Here is an 11,600-nt window from a genome sequence, read left to right as displayed (position 1 = left end):
TGGGTGTAACATATCAAATGATGTATACAAGGTCTGGTATGAAAAGTTTCTAATCATTTTGCTCAGAACCACATGGCTGACAATGCGATTTTAATTCTCATATGTCGATTTGCAATGTTCCCGTTTACTATAAAACATTATTACATTATAATGGAAAAAAGGATGTTAAAATTTTCGTAATCACTTTGAAATTCTCATTAACAGCAATGAGATATATGTATGATACTCTTTTTTTAATTATGAAAACAGTCTCCGCTGTTCAAAAAGGGAAAGTCAGGTGTGGATCCAGGATTTTTAAAAGGGGCAACTAGAAAGCCATCGTTTGAAGAGATATTTGTAAAAAGTCTATGCATTTATCATATATGTAGCTCCATTAGGGGGCCAATACCCCTTGCCTCCTAAATCAGACTCTGTTCCTTTGCTTATTGGGTGTTTTTTGCTGTGCATGTACTGATTTTGTGTCATGGATGGATGCCCCATATCCTTTGTTTTTCTATTCTAAAAAGGGTAGGCGGGTGTCATCCCGAATTTCCGATAAAATAAATGCCAAATCCCGATTTCCAGTGAAAATAATATCTCAGTTTCCGAATCACGATTAAAAACAAATCTCGAATTCCTTAATTCCTGGCGATTTAACTTGCTATTCTCGAATTCCTGCGAATTAGACGTCTCAATCCCAAATTCCAGCAACGGGTCCTTCCACCCCTCAAAGTAGATAAAAATAAGCATTATACATCGGAAAAAATGACGCCGATGACCTTGCAGGGATAATTGGCGGGAGACTTCGAAATTATCAGCGAGCGACGTCGTGAATTTTCGCGCTAACGGTGAGGTTACCAAAGGGGGCGCAATTTTTAGGATTAATCGCGATTTATCTTCGAATCCAGCACGGTAACATTTATTTTTTATTTGCTATTTGGAGAAAGCATAACAAAAGGCATTTAATGTAGAAAATGACATTATAAGAACTTCGCGATTTCCACATTTTTAGGTAAAAAAAATATGCCACTTTGAGGATCTTATTCATAATATTAAGAATGGATTGAATGTTTAACTAGTCATTCTTGCATGGATTTATTTTTTCCTTATTTTCACTTATCACAGCTTCAGATTGAATCTAATCTTATTAGTTCATGACGAAGAATATCTACTCTAAATTTTTTTTTAACATTGCTAAAGAGCAAAAATCCCCTATTTTCAGCCTCAATTTTCTCGAAAACAAGCATGGTGACCTATGTTTTATTTGGTGTTTTTTTAATAACTCGCCCAGGCAAGGAACATATATATTGATTTACTGTTCCCAGCCCAGGCCTACAACATATATTTCAAAATTATAAAAATGACAATAAAGCGAGAAACTGTATCGGATGCCCTTAATAGCTTCCTTGTGAACGTTTAATCATTTAACATCACCCTTCTCAGATTCTACCCACACTGCATATTTAAACACACCCCGTAAAGCCAAACGGATGACCCTCTTTGGTATGGGCTTTACTGCTGAATGTGGTAGTCTAGGTTTCATATTTCTATTCTGCGATTAATTATAATATTAACTTTAAACGTCAACAATGTTCAGAAGATATTGTGACGGCATAAAACAATGTGGACACTATTGATATTGGATCGTGTAATGGAAATCAGGTGTTTATAGTTTATGTTATCGTTCTATATATTCTTACTTTTTTATGGCTTGAAAATTATCAACGAAACCAAACAATGGAAGGTGGGACTGGTCATATAAGTATATGAAATTACTTCAAAATAGAATATGTAAACAACCTTGATTATTCATTTATCAAAAAATCGTTTTTGAATATACTTGGTTGCATGCAAAGTTTCGTGTTTTGTTCTAAATTTAAACTGCTAGCAACATCAATAACTGAGATTAAAAATTCAAGGACATTATGAAAACACTGGAGTGAAAAAGAAATGAATGAATTTATTCAAACATAATAATTGCAATCAAATAAAGTACAATTTTGCATTTAGATTATTAGACAAAGTTTTCAAAAATCATTTTTTCTGTCAGAATAAAATGGTACCTATTAGAAACAAAATATCTACAGCATATCATGGCTTATCTTTGATTTCACAATTGATAGGTATTACATTTTCGAATATTTCATCCCTAAAGCTTGCTCCTTTCGGGACATAATGTTAATGAAACCCAGTACATGTATTAATGGAACCATAATTCGATATTTGAAAAGATGACTCACATTTTAAAGCATGGATAATAAAAATTGTCAAGTTGAGTTGTATGTAGTTAGGGGATGTCATAGGTGTTTCCCACATGTGTTTCAATAACATTAAAAAAATATATCAAAATACTTATTGCTGTGGGCCTGATGGTCATCGATCGTTTTGGCTTATTTTAATTTTAAATCTTTTTTTTTTATTATCTAACTATCATCTTTATAGCTTAACTGAGCTATGACATTTATTTATTACATATAGGGTACAGCGATATAAAGAAGTGCAAATGATTTTTAGTAATCAAGAAGTCCTATTTGAAAGTCTGGCTACAATCATGGACCTTCAGATTTATTTTATTTGAGTATTTAATTTCGTCTTTCAAAGTACACAATCCCAGTTTAAAGAAAAAATGTCATTCAGGCAGAGTATTATGCTGTTTACTGGTATACTTTTATTTATCTGAAAATATAAATATAAATCTTATTAGTACTAGCTTACATCTGATATATCTAAAAGTTATGACGGTGTAGTCAAGACGCATCTATATGAGTGTGTTATAACTGTATGTGCATTATGATTAATTATTAAGAAAAAAAATCCATGCATTCCAAGAAATAAAAAGGTACGTGCAAACTCGCAGCACGAATCAAAGTGTAGAAAAAAGTGAAAACCACACGTTATAAATTTCATACGTCCGAAGTGCTTTTCTGGATTTACCTTCACCAGGACCGCTCAAGCCGAATATTTGAAAGCCAAGGATGTACAAGAGCCGAAACAGTTGAAGAGCTATATGACTAAAAATAACATAAAAAAATAGCCAAACCCATCTAAGGTCAACTTTGCCCGAAGGAGTTGAAACGGTGGTTACTTTATTATTTGAAAAATTATAAACGGACAATTTAAGAAAGGTTTGTTATAAATCATGTCAGTACCGAAGTATTGACTACTGAGCTGATGATACCGTCTGGGACTGATATTCCATCAGCAGACTTATCAACCCAGTGCTGTGAATTACTTATCAACATTACAATTTAACTAAATCTATGTCTTAGTCCTAAAACTAGGAAATACATACCAATTAACATCAACGTTCCATAATCCATCGCACAACATCTTCCACTTACGCATTGAAGTTGAACTAAACTCTTGCAGTGGTTTGAGTTTGCACATGGCCATCTAAATTCTGAAGGAGTTTTTCTGCACCAGAGTAATTTTGTAAAGGAATGGCCTCCTGAATTGGCGGAAGCTCCACCCTTGTTTCCTCCAATAATAGCACTAACCGCCTTTAATCGAAGCAGATCACTCAGAAAAGCAACTGTAATGTAAATGTAAATGTAAATGTAAATTTAAATGTAATGTAATGTAATGTAAAAATATATGAGCAGGATCTGCTTACCCTTCCAGAGAACCTGCAATCACCCCCAGTTTTTGGTGGGGTTCGTGTTGCTCAGTCTTTAGTTCTCTATGTTGTGTTTTGTGTACTATTGTTTGTCTGTTTGTCTTTTTCTTTTTTAGCCATGGCGTTGTCAGTTTATTTTCGACTTATGAGTTTGAATGTCCCTTTGGTATCTTTCACCCCTCTTTTATAGAACCTACATTCTATAAAGTACACAATTTATTTACTTATCTTAGATAATCTACGTTAATTTTGTTTCACTACTTTTCTATGCTTGGGCAATGTAAAAGCTATAAAAAATTATGTCTATTGAAGACTTCCAAATGTTTTCATGAATTGAAAGTCATAAAAAAAACAATCCTATCCCGTTCTGTTGAAAATGTAAACGTCTTCTTTTCCTCGAATGTGATCTACCGAAATGATTTATTAAGGTTTTGTACTTACATGAGCAACACAACGGGTGCCACAGGTGGAGCAGGATCCGCTTACCCTTTCAGAGCACCTGATATTACTCTCGGATTTTGGTGGGTTCGTGCTGTTCAGTCTTTAGTTTTCTATATTGTGTTTTGTATACAGTTGTTTGTCTCTTTGTCGTTTTTGGTGCGTTTTTTTTTGCCAGATTTTGGTGAAAAAAAATTGTCGAGAAAAAAATGATTTAAACACGAAAATAATTTGTTTTGGTTTTAATTTTCCTGTATGGTTGCTCTCTTTTGTCTTTTAGGCACAAAGTAACTGCGTGAAGCAATGGTTAGTCCTGCAAACATGCGCGAAGCAATGGTAAGTCCTGCAAACATGTGTGAAGCAATGGTAAGTCCTGCAAAACATGATGTCTTGATTAGTAACAAAATAACTGCGTGAAGCAATGGTAAGTCCTGCAAAACATGATGTCTTGATTAGTAACAAAATAACTAAGTGAAGCAATGGTAAGTCCTGTAAAACATGATGTCTTGATTAGTAACAAAATAACTGTGTGAAGCAATGGTAAGTCCTGTAAAACATGATGTCTTGATTAGTAACAAAATAACTAAGTGAAGCCATGGTAAGTCCTGCAATACATGATGTCTTGATTAGTAACAAAATAACTTCGTGAAGCAATGGTAAGGCCTGTAAAACATGATGTCTTTCAGATGAACATTAAATAAACTAGTACATGTATATACATCATGCAAAAATCGTCATCCCCAAAAGAAAAGTTTAATAAACAGCAACAATTAAAAATTAATTTGCAAATCAAGCACATCAACCATGTTGGTGCAATGTATGAACATGTTTAACCTTTCCCAATTAGAATTATTATTTATTATTCTTTTTATTAATAGCCTATGATTAATCAATGAAAATGACTTAAAACAACAGAAATTGTCAATGGATTAAGTGGCACCAGCTACAGTTGATAAAGAAAGAAATTACCCATTTCTCCTAGATTCAATCTGTGTTTGTTTCCTCACTTCATGACCTTCCATAAATACTTTAATTAAGTAGCACGACAGATGTGATAATGGAGCAGGAGTCATTCACACTTCTGGAATACCCTTCTTAGTAGAGTTAATGTTGCTATTCTTGTGTTTAATGCAGTGTACTTCATGACTATGATACCCATAGCTTCAAAATTATCCTAAACTGATCTTCGGAACTTGGTTTTGATTATTGACGATAGTTCGTGTTATTTCTTGTTCAGGTTTTGTTGGTTTTCTTGTTTTTTTTACAGTTTTTATCTTAATATAATTTTACAAGTAAAAAAAACCGACCATCAGTCATCTTTAAGTGGAGGGATGTGTAAAAATAAATATTTATATTCTAAATTTCTTGAAAAAAGAAAATAATCTGGTTGAAAAGTGATGTGAAAATTGTTTGTTGTTTCCGTTGAAAATTGAGGAAAGAAATAGATACAACACTTTCTTAAAATTTATTGAAAAACAAATGTTTTTGATTAAAGTAAAAATAATTGCTGGTTCCGAGAGAGAGAAAAAACCATGACCTTCAGAAGAGGTTTCGTTGGTGATTTAACCGAGAATCATTCATTTTTGAAGTCATGGAGATCAATGTAACCCAATTATTCAATGAATTTTCATTGTTTTACAAGTCATACTCTCTAAAAAAATATAATTTCTATATAATTCATAGTTCAGAAAATCTAGTCCATCAAGAAAAAAAGGGTCAGTTATGCTTTAAATACGATCAAGATTACCTTCAATAACAAATACACCAAGATTATCATTAATAACGAGTACATCCAGATTACCTTCAACAATGAGTACACAAAGATTACCTTCACCATAAAGCACGATAAGAAAAGAAAACCACAATTATTTCTGTGCAAGTTAATTTTGGCTACACTTTTTGTCTTTTTCGGTTTATAAGCTCTTCATTTTTTTGTAATTTCAAATATTTTGGCCTCGAGCATCACTGAAGAGACAGTTATTATTGAAATACGTATCTGGTGCGGAATAATTGTATCGCTAATGTTATTAACGTTTAGCAACAAAAAGCCCTTCAGTTCCACTGAAATTAACCTTAGAAGTCAAATTTTCAAGGATACTGTAAATGTATGCATATTTCTCTTCTTATCTTTAGTTGTCAGCAAATTTTGATGTAGATATAAGAAGATGTGGTATGAGTGCCAATGAGACAACTCTCCATCCAAGTCAAAATTTATAAAAGTAAACCATTATAGGTCACAGTACGGTCTTCAACACGGAGCCTTGGCTCACACCGAACAGTAAGCTATAAAGGGCCCCAAAAATTACTAGTGTAAAACCATTCAAACGGGAAAACCAACGGTCTAATCTATATAAAAAACGAGAAACGAGAAACACTTATGAACCACATCAACAAACGACAACTACTGAACATCAGATTCCTGACTTAGGACAGGTGCAAACAAATGCAGCGTCCGAAGCGCCTTTTTTATTTACCTTCATCAGGAACGCTCAAAGCCGAATATTTAAATTCAATATGTTGATTACGCAATTTAATCTTGTTCTTTGGTCTCATATATGCATACTACTTGAAAGCTTAAAAGAAAGACTCCTCAAAATAAAATGTTGTCGCGAATGATATTGACACATTTGAAATAAAGGCAAATCTAACAGAAAAGGGATTATTCAAAAAATGTTTAAAATTGGTTAATGAAAAATGAAAAAAAAAAAAAAACACGTTATAAATTACATGCGTCCGAAGCGCCTTTTTTTTATTTACCTTCATCAGGAATGCTCAAAGCCGAATATTTGAAAGCCAAGGATGTATAAGAAACGAAACAATTGAAGAGCTATATAACCAAAAGTACCTAAAAAAAATAGCCAAATCCATCTAAGGTCAACTTTGCCTGAGGGAGTTGAAACCTAAGGTTTCTTTATAATTTCAAAATTTATAATAAAACATACCTGATAGAGACAAAACTGCAAGAAACACCAAAACGGTAAAAAGTTTCATGATGAATTTCGATAGTTACTAAAGAATTTCCAACTGCCAAGAGATGTCACGCCTCTCTCTGAACGACGTTAGTGTCAAGCGTATTATGTGATATGCATAAACTTTTCACATTAGCATACAGTACTATAATTAAAACTTGACAGTGGTTATCTTTATTTTTTTGATAAACAATGTCATTTTAATTTGTTTACGATTAAGATCTACGTTTATAGTGTTAATTTGAAATGATTCCATGATAAAGTTCGTGACAGAACAGTCACGTGTTGTGGTTAAGTACTTCAGGAAAATGTAATTATAACGTAAGGCACCGACCATTCATCTTTTGTATGTGGGGGAGGGGAGGGGCATGAGTTGTTGTTTTATTCTCGGGACAAAATATGTTTTTATTTTTTTTAATAAATATTATCTTTTTAATAACATGTGCAGGATCAAGCCAAATTTTTCTCTCTGAAACTCAATATCGGTTTTATTTTTCCCCTTATTTTCAATGGAGATACTTTTTTTCGCTTCCCAGCTGAAACAAAACAAGTTCATTAAAGTTAAGTATAAGGAAAGAATTAGATGAAATATTGAGCTAGTCCAATGAATGTTACATGTACTAAGGAGATGAATAACGAGAACGTGTTCATCCTTCACATAATACACATATTGTACAACACTAAATAGTACGCATCACATTAAAGTATTTTCTTTAGACAGCAAACTATTTTCTAAATCACAAATATCTGATGTTACAACGTGCAAAACCCATTCAGGATCAAACCAGATCTTAACAAATAAAATATTGACAACAGAACTTAATACTTCGTGCTTGTTATGAGGGTCTGGATTGGTGGTCCCTCATTTCTTTATTCTTTATTTTTTTATACCATGTTTCATTATTCTTTATCTATATTGCCCTTTATTCTCTATTTTTTATATTTTAGCACCCATTTAATCCCCACTCTTTATTTTTGGGCCTACTTTTCTCTATTCTTTACCCCTTCCCCTTATTCTGCACTTTTTGTCCATTATTTTTCAATTTTGTAAACCCCATCCAGACCCTCTGTTTTTTTTATAGATCTTAGTTTTCGGTTGTTGCAAACATAAATCTGGATATGAGCAGAAATAATTAAAATTCAGAGTCCGTATGGATGAAAGAATGATAGTCTTTGATCTGGAGAAAATCTGGATGTTGATAAATACGTTAAGTGTACGAAGCACATAGGAATGTGATAAACTATTAACAAAAATCGAAGTTGTCATTTTAAACTAAATTGTCACAAAAGCTGCTTTTATAAATTCCCTTTATTTTGTTGTATCAAGTTAGAACGTACATCAGACAGAAACTGTCTATACATATTATTTTGAAGATGCTACTACTGGATCGATGTTACTGTTATAGTAGACTTATTATCTCCAATTGTACCATATTATTATATATATGACATTGGCAACTGTTTATTATGTACATTTTTGATACGTTCTCAGCTGAAAAATATACGATGATACCACTACATCGAGTGTGATACAATATTTTGACAGTTAAATTTTATATCCTTTTTCTAGAAATATCGTATTGCACGAGAATCGGTGGTAGAATCTGTTCCTCGAATGTTTTTGAGATGATGTGTAGACAAATTTTATCTTTCTTTCAGATCAATTATGATCGACAAAAAAATATGTTCCTTCAATCTGACGTCATCAGACATGGTCGCCTTTTTTCATGACGACTCAACAGGAAATTCAGACGAAAAAGTAAAAAGTTGACGTCATAATAGAAATTTGACTAAGGATTGAGATCAAACGAGCCACACGTTGATAATAAAAAAAAATAACCAACTTGTCGGGTAGTATTTATGACTTGGGTAAGAATTAGAGATTTTTTTAATATATTTTGGAGATCTAATGTTTTAACCTTTCAAGGAAAGTTTAAATTTGGCGATTTCTACTATTCTTGATCGAGCCATGATTTAATGTTTATTTTTTTTTAGAAATTGTCATGCACCTAAATATTTTCTTAATACTTCAAAAATGTTAAAGAATGTAACTTCGTAAAACCAAGTTGATTTTTACAAACATTTTTTACAATGGATGTGTACGAAAAAACCATGCAAAATAAAAACAAGTATGAAAGGGGTTATAGAGATTTAACTTTATTTAGGTTTCTTATGAAGGTTTGGTACATCTAATACAGTTGAAAAAATTACAATTTACATCATATACTGTAAATACTTGTGAACTTTCGTTGTTTTTCAAAATCAAGTCAACGATGTTTTCCATTCCACTTGCTGATGCTCTTGTACATGCCATTGATCCATTCTTATAAATCAACTTTTGTTGGATCAGCACAATGCCGAAGTAAGATAACGTTTGTATTCCTATGCTCACATGCTTCCATAAGGAGTGCTTCTCCATTCTCATCCCCCTGATTTACATGTGCTCCCTTTTCAATTAGGAGCTCAATCGTAGGGAACTTCATATCTTGACAGAACCAGAACAGAGGACTCATCCCAATATTATCAGCAAAATGGACCAACTATTTGATATAAGAGTTCTTTAGATTTGAAATTTTATCATCTAATACAATCTCCACTATACTGTTGTATCCTGTTCTAATTTCATACGTCAAACATTTCCATCCTTTATTATCTCTTACTGCGATATCCAATAATCCTCGACTCAAAAGAAGTTTAACAATATCATGCCATCCTTCTTCGTATGCTGTCATTAGTGGAGTCATACCATCAAACTTAACTTGGTTTATATTCGCACCTTTCTGAAATATTAATTCAATAATACGGACGTTTCCGTTTCTGAGGCTTTAATAAGTGGTGATTGTCCTTCTGTATTCCCTTCATTCACGCGCGCTTCGCTGTCAAGTAGTAAAGAAACAATTTCATAATGTACATGTAAACTAGAGGCATTCAGAGGGGTAACAGCATATGAATTTGTTGTGTCTATTTCAGCACCATTGTTCAAAAGATATAACAAGAGTTCATACAAACCGTTTCGGCATATACATATGAGAGGGCTAGAACTATCACTATCTAACATATTAACATCGGCTCCATCTTGTTCAAGATATGTCACCACTTCTATTTGACCGCTTGCACGCATCGTGATTGGTGATTGGCCTTTCTTCTATTTATTCACGCTCGCTCCACTGTCAAGTAGAAAAGAAACAATTTCATAATGTCCATCTGAACAAGAGGCACTCAGATGAATAACACCATATTTGTTTGCTGTGTCTTTATCAGCACCATTGTTTAATAGAAATAAAGGGACATCATACAAGCCGTTTCGACATGTACTTAAGAGAGGGCTAGAACTACTGTACATGTACCACTATCTTACCTATAAACATCGACTCATTTTAGTACAAGATATGTCACTTCTTCTATTTGACCGCTTTCGCACGCATCGTGCAGTGGAAAAAATCTGTTATGATCCCATTTGGAAATTTTCCAGTCATTAATAAAATTGATAATGAATTTTAAGATATCAATATAACCCTCCACGCAAACCATAAATTTTATGATACCGTTTTCTGACTAATAATTTCCTCTGTTTGTAAAATCTTTTTTAAAGAATGAGAGTCTAATGTATGAAAATGCATGACCAGCTTTTGCCTGTAGCCATTAATGCGTCGGCTATAATTCTACTGAAAAAGTCTTCTTCATATTGCTCTTGTATTTCTTCAGTAAAATCATCATGTTTTTTTTTCATGCAAATCTTTTAGCTGCGTTTGTTACTTAATTATTCTACTATGCGCATATTGAATAAAGGCTTTTTGTAATTTTTGTCCAATTTAAAACAAAAACAGAGGAAGTCAAACATTTCATCGTGAATTGTTGTATAGATAACTCCAATGGTATATGTTGATGTAAGAGAATGAACGTTTTGTGTTTCAAGTAAGTGAAAGTCGAATAGTTTCCATTTTTTAAGTCTTGTGATCATGTCTACTTTTTTCAGGTAAATTTCAAGGATGGAATTAAAATGGTCGGTAATACTCTTTGATGCTGTTACCTGTTAACATCGTTTGCTTAAAAAATCTGTTCCAAATTGGGTCTTTTTGTTTCATCTTTCAAATCCGTCTCTCAAATAGAAGTATCGTACACAACATACAAAAATACAGCACACAATTTAGTTTTGCCTTTCTGTTCAAGCAATTTGTCAATTTCTTTAATGTATACCTCGACTGGCTTATCAAAACAATATGTCACGTCAATCTCAGAATTTGTACCATACAAAGAACACAACCATGGAAAATATTCAAATTTGTCTAATTTGTCTTCATTTTTTTACATCGTCTTCTGAAAGGTACTGCTTATCATCTTTCATCTGAAGACAAGGACAAATTTTCAGAAGACAAATTGTATACATTATCTGAAATGCCATTTATACGTTGATATTGTTTATCCTGAAAAATCTGTAATCGACATGAAAACAACAAATTTATTTTTCCCTTCAGTAAAATATTTTTATTAACTCTTAATTTTTCATCAATTTGTCAACACCATTCTTATTACAATGTATCGTCCACATATACATCACCTACGACATTGAATGTTTAATAATTAGTATCATTTGGGCT

General features: G+C 32.7%; 1 long non-coding RNA gene across 1 annotated transcript; it reads right to left on the bottom strand.

Moving 5' to 3' along the window:
- Window positions 1-1,919: 1,919 nt before the first annotated feature.
- Window positions 1,920-7,150, bottom strand: LOC127701967 (uncharacterized). Its single transcript, XR_007982260.1, has 3 exons — window positions 6,976-7,150; window positions 3,272-3,511; window positions 1,920-2,655 (listed from the first exon to the last, which is right to left on the bottom strand). It is a non-coding gene; the product is annotated as an uncharacterized LOC127701967 (long non-coding RNA).
- Window positions 7,151-11,600: the final 4,450 nt, after the last annotated feature.

Source organism: Mytilus californianus, unplaced genomic scaffold (assembly GCF_021869535.1).
Source record: "Mytilus californianus isolate M0D057914Y unplaced genomic scaffold, xbMytCali1.0.p SCAF_5, whole genome shotgun sequence".
NCBI lineage: Eukaryota > Metazoa > Mollusca > Bivalvia > Mytilida > Mytilidae > Mytilus > Mytilus californianus.
Note: the sequence above shows the minus strand (reverse complement) of the source record. Positions and strands in the feature narration are given on the sequence as shown.